The following is a 25,972-nucleotide window of genomic DNA, read 5'->3' as shown; positions in this document are numbered from 1 at the left end:
TACTCCAAATGAGGTCTGACCAGGGTCCTATACAGCTGCAACATTACCTCTCGGTTCCTAAACTCAATCCCAAGATTGATGAAGGCCAATGCACTGTATGCTTTCTTAACCACAGAGTCAACCTGCACAGCAGCTTTGAGTGTCCTTTGGACTCGGACCCCAAGATCCCTCTGATCCTCCACACTGCCAAGAGTCTTACCATTAATACTATGTTCTGTCATCATATCAGACCTACCAAAATGAACCACCTCACACTTATCTGGGTTGAACTCCATCTGCCACTTCTCAGCCCAGTTTTGAATCCTATCAATGTCCCACTGTAACCTCTGACACCCCTCCACACTTTCCACAACACTTCCAACCTTTGTGTCATCTTGACTCTTGAATCAAAAAGGATAATGTCACTGAACTTCACTTGCACCGTCACTGAAATGTTCCCACAACCTATGGACTAATTTTCAAGTACTCTTCATCTCATGTTCTCGATATTTATTGCTTATATATTTATTATTATTATTATTATTATTATTTCTTTTTGCATTTGTTGTTTTTTATGTTTTCCACATTGGTTGAATACCCAATTGGAATGGCTTTTCATGGATTCTATTATGATTATTATTGAGTATGCCCATAAGAAAATGAATCACAGAGTTGTATATGATGACATATATGTACTTTAATAATAACATATTTACTTTTAATTTTGAACAATGAACCTCTTGATCATGTCTGCATACTCTTATGTATTGAATGATGGTTCAATATGATTGGCTAATTAGATATTTGCATTAATGAGCAGGTGTACCTGATAATGTAAATCACTGAAAGGTAACACACAGATACACCAAGCAATTAGGAAATCAAACAGTGTATTGATCTTTACTGCAAACAGTATGTTGGACTTTACTAATTCCTATTACTGTATTCCATGTTGACATTGCATCTGGAATACTGTTTACAGAATTGGATTTTCTACCTTGAGCAACAATAGCAAAGATACACCAGATTGGTTCCTGGGATGTCAAGTTTTTTGTGTGAGGACAGGTATGGTACACTTGGTCTATACTTACTTGAGTTTAGAAGTTGAGAGATGATCATATTAAAATATACAAAGTTCTTTTGGGACAGTGTAAATACAGTATAGGATGACATTTTCCTTTGCTGAAATGTCCAGAGCTTGGGGGTCACAATCTGGAAATGAGTATTTAGTCATTTATGATAGAAATGGGAAGGGACTTTTTATTAGTCGGGAGTTAGTGGACCCAAAAGTTCAAGTTGTGCAGACAAAAAACAATGAATTTTTAGCAGGTAGGTAGCATTCAGGTAAAAGATCAGGTATGAACTTACTCAATGGCAGAGTAAGCACGAGGGACCAAATGGCTGACTTCCAATGCATATTTGCTATGTTTTAATACATAGCACTTCTGGTTAAGATGGCGCTACCGAACGTGTGCAGCAGCTTCCTGGCAGTCGAAAAACTAAGAAATCACACTAAAACATCATTAAAAAGACCTTTTCTGAGGTAAATTTTGTTACATTTGATGACCTCAGTGGTTGAGAAGAAGTTGGACCTGATTATTAAGGATGAGGTCTCAGGATACTTGGAGGCACATGATAAAATAAGCCATAGTCAGCATGGTTTTCACAAGGGAAAACCTTACCTGACAAATCTGTTGGAATTCTTTGAAGAAATAATAAGCAGGGTAGACAATGGAGAATTGGTTGATGTCGTGCAGTTGGATTTTCAGAGGCCTTTGACAAGGCGCCAGACATGAGGCTACTTAACAAGCTACGAGCCCATGGTATTATGGGAAAGACTTTAGCATGGGTAAAGCTGTCGCTGATTGGCAGGAGGCAAAGAGTGGAAATAAAGGGTGCCTTTTCTGGCTGGCTGCCAGTGACTACTGGTGTTCCACAGGGGTCTGTGTTGTGACCAATTCTTTCTACGTTGTATGTCAATGATGTGGATGATGGAATTGACGGCTTTGTTGTAAAGTTTACAGACAATATGAAGATAGGTGGAGGGGCAGGTAGTTTTGAGAAAGTAGAGAAGCTACAGAAGGGCTTAGAGTAGGAGAATAAGCAAAGAAATGGCAGATGGAATACAGTGTCGGGAAGTGTTTGGTCATGCATTTTGGTGGAAGAAATGAAAGGACTGACTTTTCGAAATGGAGAGAAAATTAAAAAAAAAATGAAGTGCAAAGGGTCTTGGGAGTCCTTGTGCAGAATCCCTAAAAGTTGAGTCTGCGTTGAGGAAGGCAAATGTAATGTTAGTATTCATTTCAAGAGGACTAGAATATAAAAGCAAGGATGTAATGTTGAGACTTTATCAAGCACTGGTGAGGCCTCATTTGGAGTATTGTGAGCAGTTTTGTGCCCCTTATCTTAGAAAGATTGTGCTGAAACTGGAGGTTCATAAAAATGATTCCAGGATTGAATGGCTTGTCATATGAAGAGCGTCTGATGGCTCTGGGCCTGTATTCACTAGAATTTAGAAGAATGCAGGTGACCTCATTGAAACCTATTGAATGGTATGGTGAAAGGCCTCGATAGAGTAGATGTGGAGAGGATGTTTCCTGTGGTGGGGGTGTCTAAGACCAGAGGCTACAGCCTCAGAATAGAGGGATATCCTTTTAGAATGGAGATGAGGAGGAATTTCTTTAGTCAGAAAGTGGTGAATCTGTGGAATTCTTTGCCACAGGCAGCTCTGGAGGCCAAGTCTTTATGTATATCTAAGGCAGAGGTTAATAGATTCTTGATTGGTCAGTGCACGAAGGGATACGGGGAGAAGGCAGGAAATTGGAGCTGATCTTATTGGATTGGTCTTATGGTCTAAATAATCGCTGCAAACAGTGAAGGGTGAGCAATGGCGAGGCTAGTTTGGGTGATTAATCAATACAGGTGGAATTCTGATGCCTGTATAGCTGGCCCTGGAGCAAGGCTGGATCACTCTAGGCGCCATAAGGAGAATTCAGGGCCTGGGCAGAGGAGATTCAATTTCAATGCTCATACAACTAGACCGGATGCGAGATTGGGTCACTCTGGGTGCTGAGCTAGTCTGTAGAGCTTGAGAGCGGCTTTGGCCAGGGCAACAAAACCTGAGCCCACAGCAAGTCACTGGGCAGCATGGTCTAGGCCTGGGGCCTTTTGCAGCAATGGTGCCTGGGTTCCCGTGCGAGGTACAATACGCTGTTTAGACAATTTAAATGCTGGCCCAGATCAGATGCAAGAGCCAATATTGCTGGATCTCCGCAACTTTCACTCCTCTCTCCAGCGCGTGGAGCCTGTCACTATTCCATCCTTGGTTCAATTTAAATGCCAGCCTTGACAGACTGAAAAGACAGCGTATCAGTCAGGATGAGAGCTGATTTCGCTCGTTCTCTATGATGTTCGTCTCCATGGCGCTGAGGCTATAAAGACTGCCCTGGCTGTTGTGCGTCATGCCTGCTAATATGATGAACTGATAAGTGAGGCTTTGGGCCTCCTCCGGGGTTCAGATCTGAGGACAGTTTTGGTTTGGAATGCTGTTATTTGCTTCAATTGCTTGCATGATTTGTATTTTACTTGTTTCTTTCTCTTGCGCAACGAGTGTTTTTTAATTTTTTATTTTTATTTATTTCTTTAAGCTGGATTCTTTCAGATTTCGTGCTTTGTGGCTACCCGTGAGCAAGCAAATCTCAAGGTTGTACAATTTATATATTCTTTGATAATAAGCGTATTTGAAATTAAATTTGCTTGAAGCCTTGACTACTTTAACACCAAATTGAATTGATGGACTTTCATTAAAATCCTGTTAGAATTACTTGCTAATGGTGATGTGCATGTGATTTCATCAGGCAGTAATGCCACACTTCAAAACTTTGGAACCATTTTCTGCCTTTAATGCAGACCCAGAATGCCTGATTAATGGAGCAACACACACAAAATGTTGGAGAAACTCAGTTGGCCAGCTAGCGTCTATGGAAAAAGTACAGTTGACATTTCAGACCGAAACCCTTTGGCAGGACTGGAGAAAAAAAGCTGAGTAGATTTAAAAGGTGGTTGGAGGGGAAAGAGAACAGCCAGGTGGTAGGTGAAATCTGGAGGGGGAGGGATGAAGTAAAGAGCTGGGAAGTTGATTGGTGAGATGAGGTGAGAGAGGGAAAAGGGGAGAGGAAATGGAGGGGGGTGGGTTTGGGGGACATTACCGGAAGTTTGAGAAATCGATGTTCATGCCATCAGGTTGGAGGCTATCCAAATGGAATACAAGGTGTTGTTCCTCCAATCTAAGTGGCGCCTCGTCACAACAGTGGAGAAGGCCATGGATGGACATATTGCAATGAGAATGGGAAGTAGAATTAAAATGAGTGGCCACTGGGAGATCCCACTTGTTCTGGCAAACAGAGCATAGATGCTCAGCAAAGCGATCTCCCAATCCGTGTTGGGTCTCACCGATGTATAGGAGGCCACACTGGGAGCACCAAACACAGTAAAAGACCCTAACAGACTCACAGGTGAAATGTCGCCTCACCTGGAAGGACTGTTTAGGACCCTGGATGGTAGTGAGGAAGGAGGTGTAGCACTTGTTCTATTTGCAGGAATAAGAGCCAGGAGGGAGATCAGTGGGGAGGGACGAATGGACAAGGGATTCTTCCAGCATTGTGTGTGTGTGTTGCTCAGATTTCCAGCATCTGCAGATTTTCTCATTTTTGTGCCAGATTAATGGTTTAGTCACGTAAACTTTCTCTGACATGTGGTTGGCCAGGAAGTTTCTAGGATGACTGTTGCTGGGGAAAGGGAAAGGCTAGCCAAGTGTATGACATACCAAAGGCATCCATATGGGATTTCATGGAGCACTCATTGAAAGAAATCAATTCCTGGTCATGATCATTCTTCCTGGCATCTCAGATATAGTGTGCCATCTGGGCGATGTACTGTTAAATTGGAGACTGGGTCTAAATTATGTCACTGGACCAAAACTGTTCAATTTTAGTGTTAGAAGCAGATGCATTTCCCAACACTGGAAACAGTGATACTAACGTGTTGCTTTACAGAATTGTGACAGGAAAGGAGTGAAAGTTGCCGACTACCATTGTAAAGTACTTGCATTGTTTCTGGCTGCTATTTAGAACCGAAGAAAGTGAGAAATTGTTTTGTGCATTTGGCCTTTTATTTTGAAATATCTGATTTTTAATTTTCAAATCATATACTTCTGATCTATTCAAAAGAATAGAAACATAATACAGTGGATTCTGGTTAATTGGGACACATCAGGGCTGTTATATTTTGACCCACTTAAGCAGCTGCCTCAATTAACCAAAGTTTCATGGAAAAGACAAACCGAGTAACAAATTATGTATTTAACTGAAATACAGAACAAATTAGAATGCTACCAATAGTACTACAGTACTATAAAACTGTGAATTAGTCTCTAATAGTTAACAGAGAAATTCATCTACTGTGCTATCCTCCAAATTTTCATTTTCATTGTAACATTTAAGAAGATTGTCAATAACTTCAAATTCTTCATAGTTCCTAACTTGTTCAAGTAGTGAAATAGTTTCATTTTCACTCCCAGCTGCCTCTGGCATCTCCAAGCCTGAATGCTTGAAACCACAGTGAGCAAAATGGTTCTAAATAGTCTTACTGCTTATTTCTCAACAATCATCAGTGACAAAAATCACTGATTTTTGAACGCAACCACATGCAATTGATGCTATTTAAAAACTGTTCACTTTAAGCATGGTGTAGTGCCTAATGGTCACACAAGTGCACACAACCGATGCTAATTAGAACGTGTTCAGCAAGTCTTCTGTCCCAATTAAGTAGTATTATGTCCCAGATGAATGAAGGAAATCCCAGCTACTTTCTCGATTTATTTTTGTCCCAAATAAACAGCTGCCCCAATTAACTAAAATGCATTGTACCTAAGATAGTTGAGCCACGGTTTTATTAGATAAGATATCATACATAAAGTAATATTCTTTCAGAAAATGAATCATATGCCTTGTTACTCTGGGACATAATGTGCTTCAACTATCCTTATCAATCTATTTCCATAAGTTCACAAATACCTGATTTTTTTTAAGGACATTAGAGTCCATCTTTACCATTCTTTTTAGAGACAGTTTGATAAAAGGTGGCCCTGTAACACCAGTTTTATACTGGGAAGCTGAAAATCTACGCATTTATAGGAAAGATGAGAATATTACACAAGATATGCATATATTTCCCTCATTAACGTGAAACAGTTATCCACACTACATCCAATGATCTTTTATAATTGGACAGAAGTTGGCAGTAATTCTGCCTTCATTTCTCTCTTTGGTATTTTACCAACAAAGACTTCATTCCCCAACTGACAGAAAGCTGATAGACCCCTTGTGATTTTTTGTAGCACAACTGAGTTCAACTAACAGTTGAAATAACAGTTTTAACAAATAGTCTTTGCATGGGGCTGTAGAACCAGCCAAGGGCTCCTTGATGACACCATTAATCTGGTATTCTGTGTCTTAACCCATTTTATATTAACGGCAGTGTAAGGTTCCAAAATATTCGAGGTACCGCCTGGATTGTATCTTAGAATCATGGCAATATCTGAAAAGGTATCTTCCAAGAAACAATTACCCTTAATTTCAACAAAGATTTATACTTTTCCATGCTTTGCCACTCATTTAATATTTTACAAACTATATGACCTCTCAGGTATTGGAAAAGGTCTCTTCACTGTCAACTATACCAAATAATTATTGAAATCAGTTCAGAATTAGGTTTAATATCAGTGACCTATGTCATGAAATTTGTTATTTTGTGGCAGCTATACATTATTATTATACAATATATAATAAAAATATAAATTACAGTAAGAAATATAAATAAAATTTAAAATTAAATAAGTAGTGCAAAAAGAGAGAAAAAGAAAAGAATATATTGTGAGATAGCGTACATAGGTTTTTTGTCCATTCCGAAATCTAATGGTGGAGGGGAAGAAGCTGTTCCTGAAACATTGAGTGTGTGCCTGAAGGCCTGTACCTCCTCCTTGACGGTAGCAATGAGAAGAGGGCATGTGATGGGGGTCTTTAATGATGAATGCCACCTTTTTTGAGGCATCACCTTTTGAAGGTGTTCTCAATGCTGAGGAGGCTAGTGCCCATGATGGAGTTGGCTGTGTTTACAACGTTCTGCAGCTTTATCCGATCCAGTCCAGTGGTTCCTCCACACCAGACAGTGATGCAATCAGTTAGAATGCTCTTTGTGATACATCTGTAAAAACCTCGAGCATCTTTAGTGATGTACCAAATCCCTTCAAACCCTTATTGAAATATGGTTGCTGTCATGTCTTCTTTGTAATTGCATCAATACGTTGGGCCCAAGATAGATCTTCAGAGATGTTGACATGCAGGAATTTGAAACTGTTCACCATTTCCCAGCTGATTCCTTGATGAAGACTGGTGTGTGTTCCCTCAACTTCCCCTTCCTGAAGTCCACAATCAATTCCTTGATCTTACTGACGGTAAGTGCAATGTTTTTGCTATGACACCAGTCAAGCAGCTGAGCTATCTCACTCCTGTATGACTCCTTGTCATCACCTGAAATTCTGCCAACAATAGTTGTGTAATTAGCAAATTTATTGATGGCATTTGAGCTGTGCATAGCCAGACAGTCCTGGGTAGAGAGAGAATGGATCTGTGTGCTAAACATGCTTCCTTGAGGTGTACCAGCATTGATGGTCAGCAAGGAGGAGATTTCAATCTTCGGTGCAAAACTACAGAAGATTGAAGAATAAACAAAAGATTGGAGATGTTGGAATCTGTAGTAAATAATAATAAACTGCTGGAGGAAGGGTCTTCAAAATAAAATGTTAACTGTATTCATCTTTCAACAAGTGCTGTTGCCCTACAGCTTTTTCTGCTTTTTTTTAGGTTTCAAGCATCTGCAGTTCTTATTACATTCCTTTATGTTAATCACTGCCTTCAGTTCATCAGATGTTGATTTGGCAAATTTCTAGCATTAAAACTGACACAACACAGCCTTAAATCCTGATTTCTACATTTACTTGTTCCTCACTGTCTACTCCTGAACTGTATTCTATCTTCCTGCCTGAAAGCCTGTGTACTTTTCTACATCCTCCACATCCTTCCCATAATGGGATGACTGAATTGCAAGCAACACACATCAAAGTTGCTGGTGAACGCAGCAGGCCAGGCAGCATCTCTAGGAAGAGGTATAGTCGACGTTTCAGGCCGAGACCCTTCGTCAGGACTAACTGAAGGAAGGGTGAGTAAGAGATTTGAAAGTTGGAGGGGGAGGGGGAGATCCAAAATGATAGGAGAAGACAGGAGGGGATGGGATCTCTAAACTTCTTCGGTGTAGGCAGCACCGGAAGAGGCTTCGCAGTAGTGAATTTAAAAACACAAACAACAGGAATTCTGCAGATGCTGGAAATTCAAGCAACACACATCAAAGTTGCTGGTGAACGCAGCAGGCCAGGCAGCATCTCTAGGAAGAGGTACAGTCAATGTTTCTTCTCCTATCATTTTGGATCTCCCCCTCCCCCTCCAACTTTCAAATCTCTTACTCACTCTTCCTTCAGTTAGTCCTGACGAAGGGTCTCAGCCTGAAACGTCGACTGTACCTCTTCCTAGAGATGCTGCCTGGCCTGCTGCATTCACCAGCAACTTTGATGTGTGTTGCTTGAATTTCCAGCATCTGCAGAATTCCTGTTGCTTGCGTGACTGAATTGCACATGATTATTCAAGTGCGGCCCAATCAAAGTTTTATATAGCTGCATCGTGACTTCCTAATTCTTGTACTCAAAGCCCCGACCAATATAGGCATATGTCTTCTTTACCACCCCGTCTACTTGTAGAGAGCTATGGACTCTAGTATCCCTCTATACAACAATGCTGCTAAAGGCCCTGACATTAAATTTCCTCCTATATTTGTCCTCCCAAAGTGCCACAATTCTCACTTGCCTGTAGTAAAGTGCACCTGCCATTTCTCTACCCTTATCTGTAACTGATCTATTTTCTGCTGTCTCCTTTGACAACCATCTTAACTGTCCACAACTCTTCAAAACTTTGTGCCATCTGTACCAACCATACTGTTATATTATTCACAATACAGAGTGTGACGAGAGTACACATAGATTAAGATGTTAACTGTCCTGTGCTGGCACCAGTGGGATCAGTAGTTGGTCTGCCACCTGTCTTCAGGAGAAAGAGAGATAAGGAAAACAATGGAGCAGCATTTGGAGATGTTAATGAAGGAACGGGAGAGTTTAACGGAAGGAGAGCTGTTAAGATTGGCTCCCCCTTTGAACCCTGAACTGTTTGAAGTGATGGACAGGCGATACCCCAGCAGGGGGATAAAAAGGGACAGGTTCGCTAAGGCAAGACACACACGACACCACGAGGTAACCAGACCCTGGAAGCGGTGCGCCTCCCATAAGTCGGTGGGAAGTTTTGGAGGGCTGGTTGCGGGACCAGGCCATAGACGCACAGGGTGGAAAGGTACGATCGGCGGGAACCTGGTGTGTGTCCGCCCTTGCCTGGGTGCCAGGTTCACCGCAGAGAAACGATCGTATCTGGAAACGGAGGGGTCACGGTCAGTGACCTCAGAAGACATCACAAAGGGCTCGCCCGAAAGCTGACTGCGAAGAATATCGAAGGTCTGTGTGGAAGCCGTTTGAATATTCATTCGTTTTTGCTCTCTCTCTCCTTCCCCCCACTGTCCATCTCCCACGGCAGTGATTACTGTGAATGGAACTGAATTCAATTGAACTGAACTTTGCGTCACTTTGAAACTGGTCATTTACCCCTAGACGACGATAGAGCTTGATTGATCCTGTTATCCTAATTCTGTGTACATGTGTGTTTATCATTGCTGAACTGTTGCATTTATTATCCTTTTGATTAGAGTACTGTGTTGCTTGTTTCTTTAATAAAACTTTCTTAGTTCTAGTAATCCAGACTCCAACTGAGTGACCCATTTCTGCTGGTTTGACAACCCAGTTACGGGGTACGTCACAAGTGTTATTTAGTTTCAATAAACTATTTAAAAAATTCTGAGTTGTGCTGTTTGAGAAACAACTTTCTGTAGCTTCTTTTGGTCCTGTGCAGTAGCCCCCGCCCCCCACAAAGCAGACAACAATGCAGCCTGTAGCCTGTCAGAATGCTCTCCACAGTACATCTATAGAAGTTTTCGAGTGTTTTAGGTGACAAACCAAATCCCTTCAAACTCCTAAGGAAATATAGCTGCTGTCTTGCCTCCTTTATAGCTGCATTGATATGTCAGGACCAGGTTAGATTTTCAGAGATCTCAACACCCAGGTACTTGAAATTGTTCATTCTCTCCACTTCTGATCCCTCTATGAGGATTAGTTCATGCTCTGTTATCTTACCCTTTCTGAAGTCCACATTGAGCTCTTTCGTCTTACTGACATTGAGTGAAGGTTGTTGCTGCAACACCATTCAACCATCTGGCATATCTCGCTCCTGTACACACTCTCATCTCCATCTGAGATTCTACCAACTATGGTGGTATCATCAGTAAATTTATGGATGGTATTTGAGCTATACCTAGCCACACAGTCATAGGAATAAAGGGAGTAGAGCAGCGGGCTAAGCACACACCCCTGAGATGCGCTAGTGTTGATCATCAACAAAGAGGAGACATTATCACCAATCCATACATACTGTGGTTTTCCAGTTAGGAAGTCGAGGATTCAGTTGCAGAGAGAGGTACAGATGTCCAGGTTCTGTAGCTTATCTATCAGGACTGTGGGAATGGTGGTGTTAAATGCTGAGCCATAGTCAATGAATAGCATCCTGACAATGGTGTTTGTATTCTCCAAGTGATCTAAGGCCACATGAAGAGCCATTTAGATGGTGTCTGTCATAGACTTATTGTGGTGATAGGTAAATTGCAGTAGGTCCAGGTCCTTGCTGAGGCAGGAGTTCATTCTAGCCACGACCAACCTCTCAAAGCACTTAATCTCCACAGATGTGAGTGATACCGGGCGATAGTCATTAAGTCAGCTCACATTACTCTTATTAGGCACTGGTGTAATTGTTGCCTTTTTGAAGCAAGTAGGAAATTCCAACCATAGCAATAAGAGGTTGAAAATGTTCTTGTTGGTTGGCACAAGTTTTCAGAGCCTTATCAGGTATTCCATCGGGGCCTGTTGCCTTTCGAGGGTTCACCTAACATCGGCCTCTGAGACAGAGATCACAGCGTCACCGGGTGCAGCAGGGATCTTCACAGATCTAGTTATATTCTCCCTTTCAAAGCGGACATAGAAGGCACTTAGCTCATCTGGTAGCGAGGCATTGCTGACATTCATGCCATTGAGTTTCACTTTTTAGAAAATAATTTCTTGCAATCCCTACCAGAAATAGCCCTCCGCAAGTCATGCCTAGTTTTCTTTTACAGACCTGGGTCACCAGACCCAAATGCCACAGATCTGGCCCTCAGTAGATGACATACCTCCTGTTTCATTCATGGCTTTTGGTTTGGGAATGTACAGCATGTTTTTTGTAGGCACACACTCATCCACGTAGGTTTTAATGAAGTTGGTAATAACTGCGGCATACTGATGCACTATCAATTACTCCAAAAGACTGGAAGTAGAGTAAATACTGAAACGCAAACACGAGGAATTCTGCAGATGCTGGAAATTCAAGCAACACACATCAAAGTTGCTGGTGAACGCAGCAGGCCAGGCAGCATCTCTAGGAAGAGGTACAGTCGACGTTTCGGGCCGAGACCCTTTGTCAGGACTAACTGAAAGAAGAGTTAGTAAGAGATTTGAAAGTGGGAGGGGGAGAGGGAGATCCAAAATGATAGGAGAAGACAGGAGGGGGAGGGGGGATGGAGCCAAGAGCTGGACAGGTGATTGGCAAAAGGGATATGAGAGGATCATGGGACAGGAGGCCCAGGGAGAAAGTAAAGGGGGAGGGGGGGAAAAGCCCAGAGGATGGGCAAGGCGTATAGTGAGAGGGACAGAGGGAGAAAAAGGAGAAAGAGAAAAAGAATGTGTGTATATAAATAAATAACGGATGGGGTACCAGCAACTTTGATGTGTGTTGCGTAAATACTGAAAGGCTTTTATTAACAGTAAAATGGATCCACGTCTATGCTGTATGTCTGTCCTGGACTGTGGGAGGAGCAGTGACACAATCGCCTTTATTCAGGGGTCTGTGGGAGGAGCCACAGGGGCAGTCAGCAGAGGGGCATGTCCAGGCATGTCCAAACAGGTAACCCAGTTACAACCTATATATATGGCTTACCACACATTTGAATTCGAAGATGAATCCTTGAATAGAGTCTAGTCCACCAATTCAAAGCAGTCCTGTAAGCACCTTTGGGCTTCCCTTGTCCATACCTTCTTGGTCCTCACTACTGGCACTGCAGTCTTCAGTCTCTGCCTATACTCAGAGAGTATAGGTACAACCTGGTGATCAGACTTTCAAAGTGTGGGTGTGGAGTAGCATGGCAGGCATTCTTGATGGCGGTGTAACAGTGGTCCAGTGTGTTGTTTCCTCTGGTACTACAAGTGATTTGTTGATGGTAACTACTTAATAATTTTTTCCAGCTGGCCTGATTAAAATCCTCCAAAATGATGGTGAAGGCGTCAGCATATGCTGTTTCGTGCATGCTGATCGCATTGCTCTGATCTTCTACAGCCTGTTTGACATTGGCCTGAGGTGGAATGTACACCACTACCAAAATGATCACAGAAATCTCCTGCAGCAGGTAAAATAGATGGCGAGATATTCCAAGTCTGATGAGCAGAATTGGGACAACACTGATACACTTGTGCACCTAGAGGAGTTGATCATGAGGCATACACCTCCACTGCTGCTTCTGAGTGATTCGACAGTCCTATCCTGATTATGTATAGCAAACCCATCAATCTGAATTCGTGCATCCAGTATGGAAGGGGTTAACCAGGACTCCATGAAACAAAGGATGCATGCAGTCCTAATGTCCCTCTGATACAGCACCCTAGCTCTGAGATCTTTGATTTTATTTACTAGAGGCTGTACGTTTACCAGCAAGATAGACAGTATTGGGAGTCTAAAACCCCGCTTCCTTAAACACACTTGTATCCCTGACCTGTAGCCATGTTTCCTACGTGGAATCCAGCAAGAATTGTCATTATTTCTGTTGGTTTTAAGCCGCGATAATTCATTCAATTGCATTAAGACATCTTTATTAATTGTACAGACCTTGGAACTAGTTGTGATTCTCAGCTGTATCAGGCTGAATCAGGAATATTTCCTCGTATCCATTGACCTGTACTGCACAAGTCCGCTGATCCCAAGTAATCAGAAGGTGGCAATGAAGTTAAAAATCAGCTATGATCTTACTGAATGGTGAAACAGGTATGAATGGCAAAATAGCCTAAGTTTAATATTCTGAGTTGAGGCACTTTGTCTTGGAAAAATCTATTGCAATACCTGTCTTAATAGAATAAGCAGGATATAACCTAAACAAGGAATCAGAAGGGCTGAAAGGGGCCACGAAATGACATTGGTGAGTGGGATTGAGGACTCAAGGCATTTTATACATAAAAAAAATACAAGAAGGATTCTAGCTCAATTATTAATTCTGCTATTGTCACTTTAGGATTTCCTTTTGCACTACTTGTGAGCAAGGAATTTCATTGCACCCTGGTGTATATGACAATAAACTAATCTGAAACTACACACACAAAAAATGCTGGTGAATGTAGCAGGCCAGCTAGCAGCTATAGGAAGAGGTACAGTCAATGTTTCGGGCCGAGACCCTTCGTCAAACTAACCTGAATCTGAAGCAACACACACAAAGTGCTGGAGGAACTCAGTAGCTAGGGAGAGAGCAGGACCACTGTAGGACAAAGGAGGGAATTTTTGCCTGGAGCAGAGGAAATGTGCAAAATACAAAAGGAGTACTTCACTCATTTACTTGTTAAAGATCTGCATACCTTCATTTGCCATTGGTGAAGTTCCAGAGAACTGGAGAATAGTCAACATTGTCCCTTTGTTTAAGAAGGGCAATAGGGACAAACCAGAAAATTACAGGTCAATGAGCCTTATACTAGTGGTAGGGAAATTGCTGAAGAGGATTCTTAGGGATAAATTAACTCACACCTGGTAAAACATTGATTTACAAGGTTAGTCAGCAGGACTGTGCGCATTTCTTCTGAATCTGATTGAAATTTATGAGAAGGTGATGGAATTGGCCGATGAGGATGGATGTTGTATACATGCAATTCAGTGGAGCATTAAATAAATTCACTCATTGTAGGCTGATCCAGAATTGACTGTTTTTGAATGTTTATAAAAATTATGACAGATATGCCGGCTGTTAACAATTTGTTAATGGGGCGGGGTTGACCGCATTATGCCATGAAATTCCTGCTGCAATATGCAGTCTTGTCATTTTGAATCTGTATCTACTTTCTGTTAATTCATATTGCTAGATCCACAAAAAGTATGTTTGAAGTTTTTATGCACCTCAGCAGTGAATATGGTACCAAGCCATGATCAGCAAGTTGTAAATACTTGAATGATCTGCTTCTGTGCATGCTACACATGTCAATATCTTGGAAATATTTACTGTTCACAAACTGACCTGGAACAGCAAACACACCCACTTTGGATTCCACCATCTTGGAATAAGTGGCAATAGTCTAGATTTATTCACCAACAGGAAACAGCATGAGAATTGTCAGGCTAACAGATGTAGGAACATAAATGCTGTTATCCCAGGAAAGAAAAGCAAATTTATATTTAAGCAACACACACAAAATGCTGGAGGAACTCAGCAGGTCAGGCAGTATCTATGGAAAAGAGTAAAAAGTCGATGTTTCGGGCTTAAGCCCCTTAATGACTGTTTTACTCTTTTCCATGATGCTGCCTGGACTGCTGAGTTCCTCCAGTATTTTGTCTGTGTTGCTTGAATTTCCAGCATCTGCAGATTTTCTCGATTTTGAGATTTATATTTAATGCAGCTGACACCAATCCTCCGGATAGAGCACTGGCAATCTTGTAACAGGCAGATTTTTGCAATTCCTTTCAACAGTGGAATATTGAAGCATGGTAGCAACAGTATGGGAGCGGCAGAGCAATCGATTCACAGAGAGTGAGAGCTTCACACAGGTCGGGGAGAAGAGTTTAAAAAAGGAGCATTTCACAGGGCTTGGTGCATTAGCGGCGGACCAGTCGATTCATAGAGAGAGAAAGCTTCGCATAGGTCGGGGAGAAGAGTTTAAAAAAGGAGCATTTTGCGGGGCTCGGCACATTAGCAGTGAACCAATCGATCTCGCGATTCATTAGCAGGAGCAAATAAAAGTAAAGCCAGGTCAAAGCAGAGTGGCCATTGTGAGTGGACCGGTGTAGGAGTGGGGACTTGAGGCTTTGACAAGGAGGCGCAGGTAAGCCTTTTGTAGTGGTTGAATAAAAAGTCACTAAATTACAGCTAATTAAATAAGGGATGATGCAGGATCAGGTGATGTGCTATAGCGGCGTGATATGGGAGCTGGTGGACCCCATTGTGGTTCCTGGTGACCACATCTGCAGCAAGTGTTGGCTGCTTGAGGAACTCAGGCTCAAAGTTCATGACCTGGAATCTGAGCTTCAAACACTGCGGCACATCAGGGAGGGGGCAAGTTATCTGGATTCTCTGTTTCAGGAGGTAGTCACACCTATTAGATTAGCTGTCTTAAATTTGGTCAGTGGTCAGGGACAAGAGGGTGAGACTGCGAGTAGGATGGGTAGTGGGATCCAAGAGACAGTGCTGGAGGAGCCTCAGCCCTTGAGCTTGTCCAACAGGTCTGAGATTTTTCTCCCTGTGTGGATGAGAGTGGGGACTGTAGGATGGACGAGCAACCTAACTGTGGCACCGTGGTTCAGGGAGCAATTCAAGAGGGGGGAGGAGAAGAGAAATGTAGTGGAGGGTAATTGGGGATAGTATAGTCTGGGGAATAGACAGAGTTCTCTGTCGCGAGGATAGAGCATCCAAAGGCTGTGTTGCCTGCGTGGTGCCCAGTTTCAGGACATCTTATCTGACCTGCAGTGGAAGGGGAAAGATCCAGTTGTGGTGGTCTACGTGGGTAACAACAACATAGGTAGAACAAGGAAAGAGGTTCCGCTGACGGAATTTGAGTAGGTAGGGACTAAATTAAAAAGCAGAACCAAAAAGTTGGTAATCTCTGGATTACTACCTGAGCCATAGGGTCAAGAAGATTAGAGAATTAAATGCGTGGCTCAAGGATTGGTGTGGGAGAAGTGGGTTTGAATTCATAGGAAATTGACACCAATATTGGGGAAGGAGAGAGCTGTACCAATGGGATGGACTCCATCTGAACTGTGGTAGGACTTGGATCGTAGCGAATCACATAACTAGGACTATGGATAGGGCTTTAAACTAAATAGTAGGGGGGTGGGTTCAACAGATTAGAGAAGTATGGATTAAATTTAAAAAAAGAAAACTGTGGAAAAAGATAAAGAGAACACAAAAGATAAAAAAGAGAATAGTAAGAGTGGAGTAAAGAAAAGTCAAGTTCAAAGGAGTAAAAGATTACAAGATTTTAAAAGCACAATGAGTGTAAGGGCACTTTATTTGAATGCCCATAGCACTTGAAACAAGGTCAATGAACGTGGTATAAAGGGGTATGATTTAGTGGCCATTACAGAGATGTGGTTGCATGGTGGAGGGGATTGGTAATTAAATATCCAAGGATATCAGGTCATAAGGAAAGATAGGCAGGAAGGTGAGGTAGCGCCCTTAATTAAAGATGAGATCAAGGCGATAGTGAGAGATGATATAAGATCAAAGGAGCAGAATGTTGAATCCATCTGGGTAGAGATTAGGAATAGTAAAGAGAAAAGAAATCACTGGTGGAAGTTGTCGGTCAGCCACTGAATCGCAGTGGCACAGTCAATAAGTGGAGAAATATCTGAGGCATGTAAGAATGGAACAGCAGTTATCATGGGGGACTTTAACTTGCACACAGAGTGGGTGAATCAAGTTGCTCGAGGCAGTCTTGAGGAGGACTTCATAGAATGCATCAGTGATGGCTTTCTTGAACAGCATGTTACTGAACCTACAAAGGAACATGCTATCTTAGATCTGGTCCTGTGCAATAAGACAGTTAAAATTAGTGATCTTGCAGTTAGGGATCCTCTTGGAAAGAGTGATCACAGTATGATTGAGCTTCTCATACAAATGGAGGGTGCAATAGCTCGATCTAAAACCAGTGTATTCTACAATGGGATGAAGGAGGATTTGGCTAGTGTAGACTGGGAACACAGGCTATATAGTGGGATGGTTGAGGAACAGTGGAAGATAGATGTACGTTCTTTAGATTAGATTAGATTATGAGGACACACAGTCCTTTTTTATTGTCATTTAGTAATGCATGCATTAAGAAATGATACAATGTTTTTCCAGAATGATATCACAGAAACACATGACTGACTGAAAAACTGACAAAAACCACATAATTATAACATATAGTTACAACAGTGCAAAGCAATACTGTAATTTGATAAGAACAGACCATGGGCACGGTAAAAAATCTCAAAGTCTCTCAAAAGTCCCATCATCTCATGCAGACGGTAAGCCTCCAGCGCCACAAACTTGCCGATGCAGCATCCTGGAAGCATCCCACCCCAGTCCGACTCCGAGCCTCTGACCAGCCTCCGAGCACCATCTCTGCCGAGCGCTTCGACCCCAGCCCCAGCAACAAGCAATAGGCAAAGACGAGGATTTGGGGCTTTCCCCTCCGGAGAATCTCGATTGCACAGTAGCAGCAGCAGCCAAGCGGGCATTTCAGAAGTTTCTCTGGGTGTTCCTCCGTGCTTCTCACTGCTGTCTCCATCAAATCAGGATTGTGCATGGCCCTCTAGTTAACACATATGATATCATTTGGAATGGCCATGCACTCGGATTTCCAGAAGGCGTTCGATAAGGTGCAGCATAAAAGACTTATCCATAAGATAGGGATGCATAGAGTTGGGGGTGATGTATTAGCATGGATAGAAAATTGGTTAATAGAAAGCAGCGAGTTGGGATACACGGGTGTTATTCTAGTTGGCAATCAGTGGTGAGTGGTGTGTCACAGGGGTCAGTGCTGGGCTTGCAACCGTTCATGATATACCTTAACGATTTGGAAGAAGGGACCAAGTCTGGTGTGTGTAAGTTTGCTGATGATACTAAATTGAGTAGGAAAGCAAATTGTGCAAAGGATATGGAGAGTCTGCAGAGAGATATAGATAGGTTAAGTGAGCAGGCAAGGGTCTGGCAGATGGAGTACAATGTTGGTAAATGCGAGGTCATCCACTTTGGAAGGAAAAATGAAACAGCAGATTATTACTTAAATGGTAAGTCTGTGCAGAGGGACTTGAGAGTGCTTGTGCATCAATCACAAAAGGTTGTTTTGCAGGTACAGCAGGCCATCAAGAAGGCAAATGGAATGTTGCCCTTCATTGCTAGAGGGACTGAATTCAAGAGCAAGGAGGTTATGCTGCAACTGTGAAGGGTACTGGTGAGGCCACACCTGAAGTACTGCATGCATTGCTGGTCTTCTTACTTGAGGAAGGATACACTGACTTCAGAGGCGGTGCAGAGGAGGTTCACCAAGTTGATTCCAGAGACAAGGGGAGTTCAGAGGAGAGGAGATCTTATAGAAACATAGAAAATTAAGAAAGGGATAGATAAGATAGAGGCAAGAAAGTTGTTTCCACTGGTAGGTGAAACTAGAACTCGGAACTGTAGCCTCAAGATTCAGGGGAGTAGATTTTGGATGGAGAGGAGAAGGAACTGCTTTTCCCAGAGAGTGGTGAATTTGTGGAATTCTCTGCGCAATGAAACAGTGGAGGCTATCTCAGTAAATATATTTAAGACAAGATTGTATAGATTTTTGCATAATGGGGAAATTAAGGGTAATGGGAAAAAGGCAGGTAAGTGGAGACGAGTCTATGGCCAGATCAGCCATGATCTTATTGAATAGTGGAGCAAGCTCGATGGGCCAGATGGCCGACTCCTGCTCTATTTCTTATACTCTTATTATGTTCTTATAAGAATGGATAACAGAAAACAAAGTTGCAGCACTATATAAACATTGGCTGACTTCACTCTTTGCTGCCATTTAAACAGATATCAGTTTTCAGATATTATATTGTGCTCCTGATTATGAGTATTGGCCTAAAGCTTGACACCAGTTTAAAAAGATTAAACTCCTATTTCCATGCAAAACCAGGGGCAAAGTTGGAATTGGACTGCTAAGAATATTTTCTAGTCCAAACAATGACCCAAGCATCTTCATGTGCATACCCATTCACATTTAACTATTGCCTGTCCCACTATGTTCCTCACCAAAGTTCAGGAGTCTTAGAGCAGAATCAGCATGCATTCTTGCCTTCCAGGGATAAGACATGTAAAATACAATCTCTCTTAACTAACTGCAATCCACTCATTTTTGATGATTCAGCACAGACTGAAATATTTTAAACTACTGCGAGGATCCAAGTTGATAGCAACATCAGATAGAATGGTGTGGTGTCTTTTTCTTCCATTCTTACACTCTTCAGCCATGGCCTCTGAGAAGGATATTCTTGGGTATCCGAAAGGAAAAGTGTATGGTCACAACGAGGAAAGAGAACAAGTAAAAGATGGCAATTCAAATCCTGTTTTTGTAAGATCTTGGTACTGAGGTCTAGTTTACAACATTTCATGTCAAAGGTGCAATTCCAAATAATTCTGAGCTATGAACTCTGTTAACTTACTGCCTGATACCATCTGTTGATTTATCCATTTTAATTCTCATGAGCATAATTTGTTTGAGCTATATTTTAGCAAAGAAATATCTTTTGTTCAAGATTATCAGACCAAACTGATCAGGCGATGGCGAGAGCTAAAATGAATCGGTGATCCAAAAATTTGGACTTTAGAAGCTTTCCCTGAGTAACCTTCAATGGTCTTAGATTAAGATCGTAAAATAGGTTGCCAGTCTCACCCTGCGGGAAGGATTAAGCCATGCTATTGAGGGGATGTGAAGAACACAATTATTCTTTTGGGTAAAACTTCCAAAAAAAAAACACACAATTAAAAGTTCTAGATTTTAGAGCTAACTTTGTGTTATGAAAATAGCAAATTAAATCATGCAATATGAATGAAATACTTGTCTCAAGAATATTTATGTAGAACCATAACAGCCTGTTCATTGGCTTGTTATTAAAGTAAAGCAACATGAATTAATTTTTCAAGCTGTTGTATGTGATCCATGAGAACATTACTAATACAAAGCAAGCTGTCATGAGAGGTTTAGAATTGAGTCAGCATGTTATTATAACATTGTGAGAATGGAATGTTAATTGATCCTTCTAATTCACACTTCCCATGCATTATTTCTCCAAGCAACACACACAAAAATGCTGGAGGAACTCAGCAGGTCAGGCAGCATCTATGGAAAAGAGTACAGTTGATGTTTCGGGTTGAAACCCTTCGGCAGGTCTGGAGAAAGAAAGCTGAAGAGTAGATTTAAAAGGTGGGAGAAGGGGTGAGAGAAACACAAGGCGATATGTGGAACCTGGAGGGGAAGAAATGAAGTGAAGAGCTGGGAAGTTGGCTGGTGAAAAGAGACAGAAGGCATGGAAGAAAGAAAACGGGGGGGGGGGGGGGATGTGGAGAGGACCACCAGAGGGAGGCGATGGGCAGGCAAGGAGATAATGCGAGAGAGGAAAAAGGGGATGGGAAATAGTGAAAGAGGTAGGATGGGGGCATTACTGGAAGTTAGAGAAATCGATGTTCACGTGGTCTGTACACAACAGTGCCTCTTTCACCTCAGACAGCTGAGGAAGTTTGGTATGGGCCCCCAAATCCTAAGAACTTTCTACAGGGACACAACTGAGATCATCCTGACTGGTTGCATCACTGCCTGGTATGTGAACTGTACCCCTCTTAATTGCAGGATTCTGCAGAGAGTGGTGCTGACAGCCCAGCGCATCTGTAGTTGTGACTTTCCCATGATTCAGGACATTTACAGAGACAGGTGTGAAAAAAGTACCCGAAGGATCATTGGGATCTGAGTCATCCCAACATAATCTATTCGAGCTGCTACCATCTGGGAAATGGTACCACAGCATAAAAGCCAGGACCAAAAGGCTCTGGATCAGCTTCTTCTACCAGGCCATCAGACTGATGAACTCACGCTGATTTGAGTGTATTTCTATGTTACGTTGACTGTTCTATTTATTATAAATTACTATGATTGCACATTACACATTTAGATGGAGATGTAATGTAAAGATTTTTTACTCCTCATGTATGTGAAGGATGTAAGATATAAAGACAATTCAATTCATGCCATCAGTTCGGAGGCTATCTAAATGGAAAATGAGGTGTCATTCCTGCAACCTAACTGTGCCCTTATTATGACAAGGGAGGAGTCCATGGATGGACATATCGGAATATGAATGGGAAGTGGAATTAAAATGAGTGGCCACTGGGAGATCCTGCTTTTTCTGTCACCAGATCGCCTAGTGGCCACCAGAAAAAAAATGGGATCTTCCAGTGGCCACCCATTTTAATATGTTGTGAAGTTTGTTGTTTACTAGAATTTTTGTGAACTTAAAAAAAAGGCTTCACTCAATGGGAATAATTTCAGTTATGGACAAGGATGTAAAATGGGTTTTCCTTTTAAGGAAAACAAAAAAAAAATACTTGGAGTGGCACTGAAGAAACTTACTCAATATCACTCACTTCTGAGTTCAAGCTAGTAATTGTCAATTTTCATGCAGCACTGTACTAATTCACTGAGCTAACTGAAAAACTAATCGAAGACTAAAGATAATAGTTAATAACATGTATTTATGTAAAACATTTAACATAGCCAAACATCATAAATATTTCATAAGAGAAATAGCAAATGAAATTTGATAATGAGCTACATATGTAGATATTAACTTCCATTTCATTAAACATTTTACATGTAAAAAATGCCTTCAGCATCCACGAACATAATTAGAACTAGATAGCCTTTACAACCACATTTGATCTCCCTTACACCACATTGATTACCAAAACACATAAAAATTTTGTGCTGGATCCTACTGAGCTCCTCAGATCTTCGATTTGCCTGTAAGACAAGAACGCTCTCCTTCATCAGGTGATCATGAACATCACCCAACACTGCAATGAAATAAACCGTGCCATCTAAGAAATACCCACAGCAGAGCTCAGACCATTACCAGGAACATCACCATATTTGAAAGGAAGTTAAGGTTTTAAAAAATGTTTTGTAGGAGGAGGATGAATCAAGGGAACTGGAAGTTTTCAGAAAATAATTCCTTTATTGGTTTATGAGAGGAAGATGAAAGGGTTTGTGGCGTGTTTTGTCCCAAGTAGCTGTGTGACAGAGGACTCACTGATTTATGGACTGTTCCCAGGGACACACACGGAAACAAATATCAAGTGCTGCGGGCAAATCATCAACTCACGAAAGACACTCTCTGGTCAGCCCGAAACATATTAGTCTCCCAGCACATTGAGATGTCCGAGGAAGAATGTTGCCGACTGGCACATTCCAGGCATACATGCCGAGAGGAGTACAGAAGCTTGGTGCAGCCATTGCAAAGGCTCAGTGGGGAAGGACCATGGTTTAGGATTCTTCTCCTGCTGGAGAGGGTGGGGCTGGGTGGGGGAGAGGCACCTCTCAATTATTGTAGTACTTAATATAAAAACCTTGAGTGCGGTATGAGTGGCAGCAGTGTTAGAACAGTATGGAAAGCATTGACCATATATAAAAAGTCAGGAAAATGGTTTATTCTTGTAAATAATTTTTTATTCTGAACTAAGTAATCAGGTTATGATATCTGTGGGAGAATTTGTTTGCATTTAAGAAAAACAGAAATAATGAGTCAACGAGAATAATTATTAAGAACACCTGAGAGACAGATGAATGAAAAAAAATCAATTATTTGTTTTTATACATTGCGATCTAGCAAGTATCTCAAGAATGTTCCTTGGAGCCATGCCAAACAAAAATTCACATCAAACTACCTAAGAAACCCAAAACAGATTAACACTGGTGCATCTCAGGGGTATGCGCTTAGCCCACTGCTCTACTCTCTGTATACACAGGACTGTGTGGCTAGGTATAGCTCAAATACCATCTATAAATTTGCTGATGATACATCCATTGTTGGTAGAATCTCAGGTAGTGACGAGAGGGCGTACAGGAGCGAGAGATGCCAACTAGTGGAGTGGTGTCGCAGCAACAACCTTGCACTCAATGTCAGTAAGATGAAAGAGTTGATTGTGGACTTCAGGAACGGTAAGACAAAGGAACACATACCAATCCTCATAGAGGGATCAGAAGTGGAAAGAGTAAGCAGCTTCAAGTTCCTAGATGTCAACATCTCTTAAGACCTAACCTGGTCCTAATATATTGATGCAGTTATAAAGAAGGCAAGACAGCGACTATGCTTCATTGGGAGTTTGAAGAGATTTGGCATGTCAACAAATAGACTCAAGAACATCTATAGATGTACCATGGAGAGCATTCTGACGGGCTGCATCACTGTCTGCTATGGGGCTGGGGGCTACTGCACGGGACCGAAAGAAGCTGCAGAGGGTTGTAAATTTAGTCAGCTCCATCTTGGGTACCAGCCTACAAAGTACCCAGGACATCTTCAAGGAATGGTGTCTCAGAAAGGCAGCATCCATTATTAAGGACCTCCAGCATCCAGGGCATGTCTTTTTCTCACTGTTACCATCAGGTAGAAGGTACAGAAGCCTGAAAGCACACACTCAGTGATTCAGGAACAGTTTCTTCCCATCTGCCATCTGCTTCCTAAATAGACATTGAACCCGTGAACACTATCTCACTTTTTCAATATATATTATTTCTGATTTTTTGCATGATTTTAATCTATTCAATATACATATACATAATTGATTTACTTATTATTTTTTCCCTCTACTCCTATATTACACATTGCATTGAACTGCTGCTGCTAAATTAACAAATTTCATGGCACATGCCGCTGATCATAAACCTGATTCTGATTCATTGGAGCAAGGCAAAAGGAAAGGTAAGGCAATTTTAAAACCTCTAGCTTTAGCTTCAGAAAACTTGTCTGTCAATGGATAAAGTGATTAAACCAGGGATGATCAAGATAGCTTTCTGCAGTATAAGTGGAGCTGGATAAGATAAAAAAAGAAAGAGAATGATAATACAAGGGACAAATTTGAAAACTATCTATAATGCTCATGCAAATGGAGGAGCTCAGTAGAATCCAACACAGAATTTTAATGTGTTTTGGTGATCAAGGTGGTGTAAAAGTGATCAAATGTCATTGTAAAGGTTATCTCATTCTCATCATGTTTTGATAAAGTTTTACAATTTGTTGCCTAATTTAAACAAGTGATGAAGAAATAAAATTGAAAACACAGAAAATACCCTGAGTTTTGTCAAGTGAAATCATACTCATGACTATTTCATTAGATTGTGATTACAGAGTTCTTCACATCCTGAATCATTTTTTTTTAAAAAGATCCTTCCTTCAACAGTGGTCTTTCAACAAATACACTATCAGATTTGATGTTGTAACTAAACCTGAGCTATCATGATTTTCATTTCTATTTTGAACAAAACCTATGTAATTCTACAGCATCTTAGAATGTAAATAAGAAATGAAATTGAGTCATTTAAACATTGTAAAATAAATTACACTTTGGACATTAAAAGCCATAGTTTTATTTCTGAAAGTGAGTCTAATGTGTATCACCCCTAAATGTAATTAATATTAACCCAACGATTATAATAAAAGTTACATTATCTTCTCATGTATTTTTCATGTTGCTGTAACAAAGTGGATAGCTGACCCTATGTCTATGATGATATCTTTTAACTCTGCATGCAAAGGTGTTATGGCCCATCTGAGAGTATTTTAGTGGCTGTGCAGGAAGCCAGATATTTCATACTTTCTGAGTGTATTCAGAGATGTGGTGAGGATGCATTGTCAGCCACGCAAATGACAATAACATCCAAAATCTTTTGATGCCTGTCATGCTAATGAATTATCATTGAGCACTATTTTTGCATTCTTGAAGCAGGATTCTCATAATTTTTTTATTGTTTGCTCAGAAAAATATAATTTATTTGGGAAGCATAGGACATGCCCAGAACCTGCTATGATCCGTCACTTCTGTTTCTTTGACAATTAGTGAATTTCAGGATGGAATTAAAATATAACTCAGTCTACAGTCTATATCTATCTTCTATATACCACTAAAACTCTCATGCTCTGTTTGTCTATTTGTGACCTCCAATTAGCGCAAACAGTGCATTACAGCTACACTTTTTTTGGCTAAATCAAATTAAAATGGGCTAACTTACAGAATGCAGGCAAAGTTCAGAGTTATATCTTCGTATAAAATTGCTCATTCGCCAAAAATCAACAGGCTGCCTTTCACTCGAGACCCGATTAGCCATCATGGAAATCGGGACGCCACAGCCCGCCGCATGCGCATGGCCACAGAGCCCCTTCCACCTTCCATGGAGACCGCGACGCCACACCACAACGCATGCGCACGGGTATCCTCAGCAGCGCCTCACGATGCTCACAGCGCCGTTTCCACCTTCCATGGAGACTGCGACGCCACAGCCGCACGCATGCGCATGGCCAGCCTCAGCAGCTTGGAGGCTTTCGTGCTACTGGTTCCTATCTTCTATCAAGTATTAGGGTAAAAATATATGGATAGCCTAATTATGCCGCGTGGAAAGAGAAGAGGGACATTCTGGTCAAGAGATGACGCCAAACGTCGTCGGGAAGCGGCAAGGAGAGGGACAATCGGATGAGCCCAGGGCCACACAGCTCCAGGATAAGAGAGAAAGAACAAATGATAGAAAAGATGAAGAGACGAAGGATGAAAGGGCTGCGCGTCTCCAGAATGATAAAAACAGGCAGAGAAGGTGGAGAGAGGAAGAGACAGAGGAGAA

At 41.6% G+C, this 25,972-nt stretch overlaps 1 long non-coding RNA gene across 1 annotated transcript in view; it reads right to left on the bottom strand.

Moving 5' to 3' along the window:
* Positions 1-25,480, bottom strand: part of LOC140210607 (uncharacterized) — a 97,571-nt gene extending 72,091 nt beyond the window's left edge. The window contains exon 1 of the long non-coding RNA XR_011889261.1: positions 25,370-25,480. This is a non-coding gene — a long non-coding RNA (uncharacterized lncRNA). The remainder of the gene's footprint in view (positions 1-25,369) is intronic.
* Between the last annotated feature and the right edge of the window lie 492 nt (positions 25,481-25,972).

Source organism: Mobula birostris, chromosome 15, assembly GCF_030028105.1.
Source record: "Mobula birostris isolate sMobBir1 chromosome 15, sMobBir1.hap1, whole genome shotgun sequence".
Taxonomy (NCBI): Eukaryota; Metazoa; Chordata; class Chondrichthyes; order Myliobatiformes; family Myliobatidae; genus Mobula; species Mobula birostris.
The sequence above is the reverse complement of the archived record's forward strand: the minus strand, read 5'-3'. Positions and strand labels throughout refer to the sequence as shown.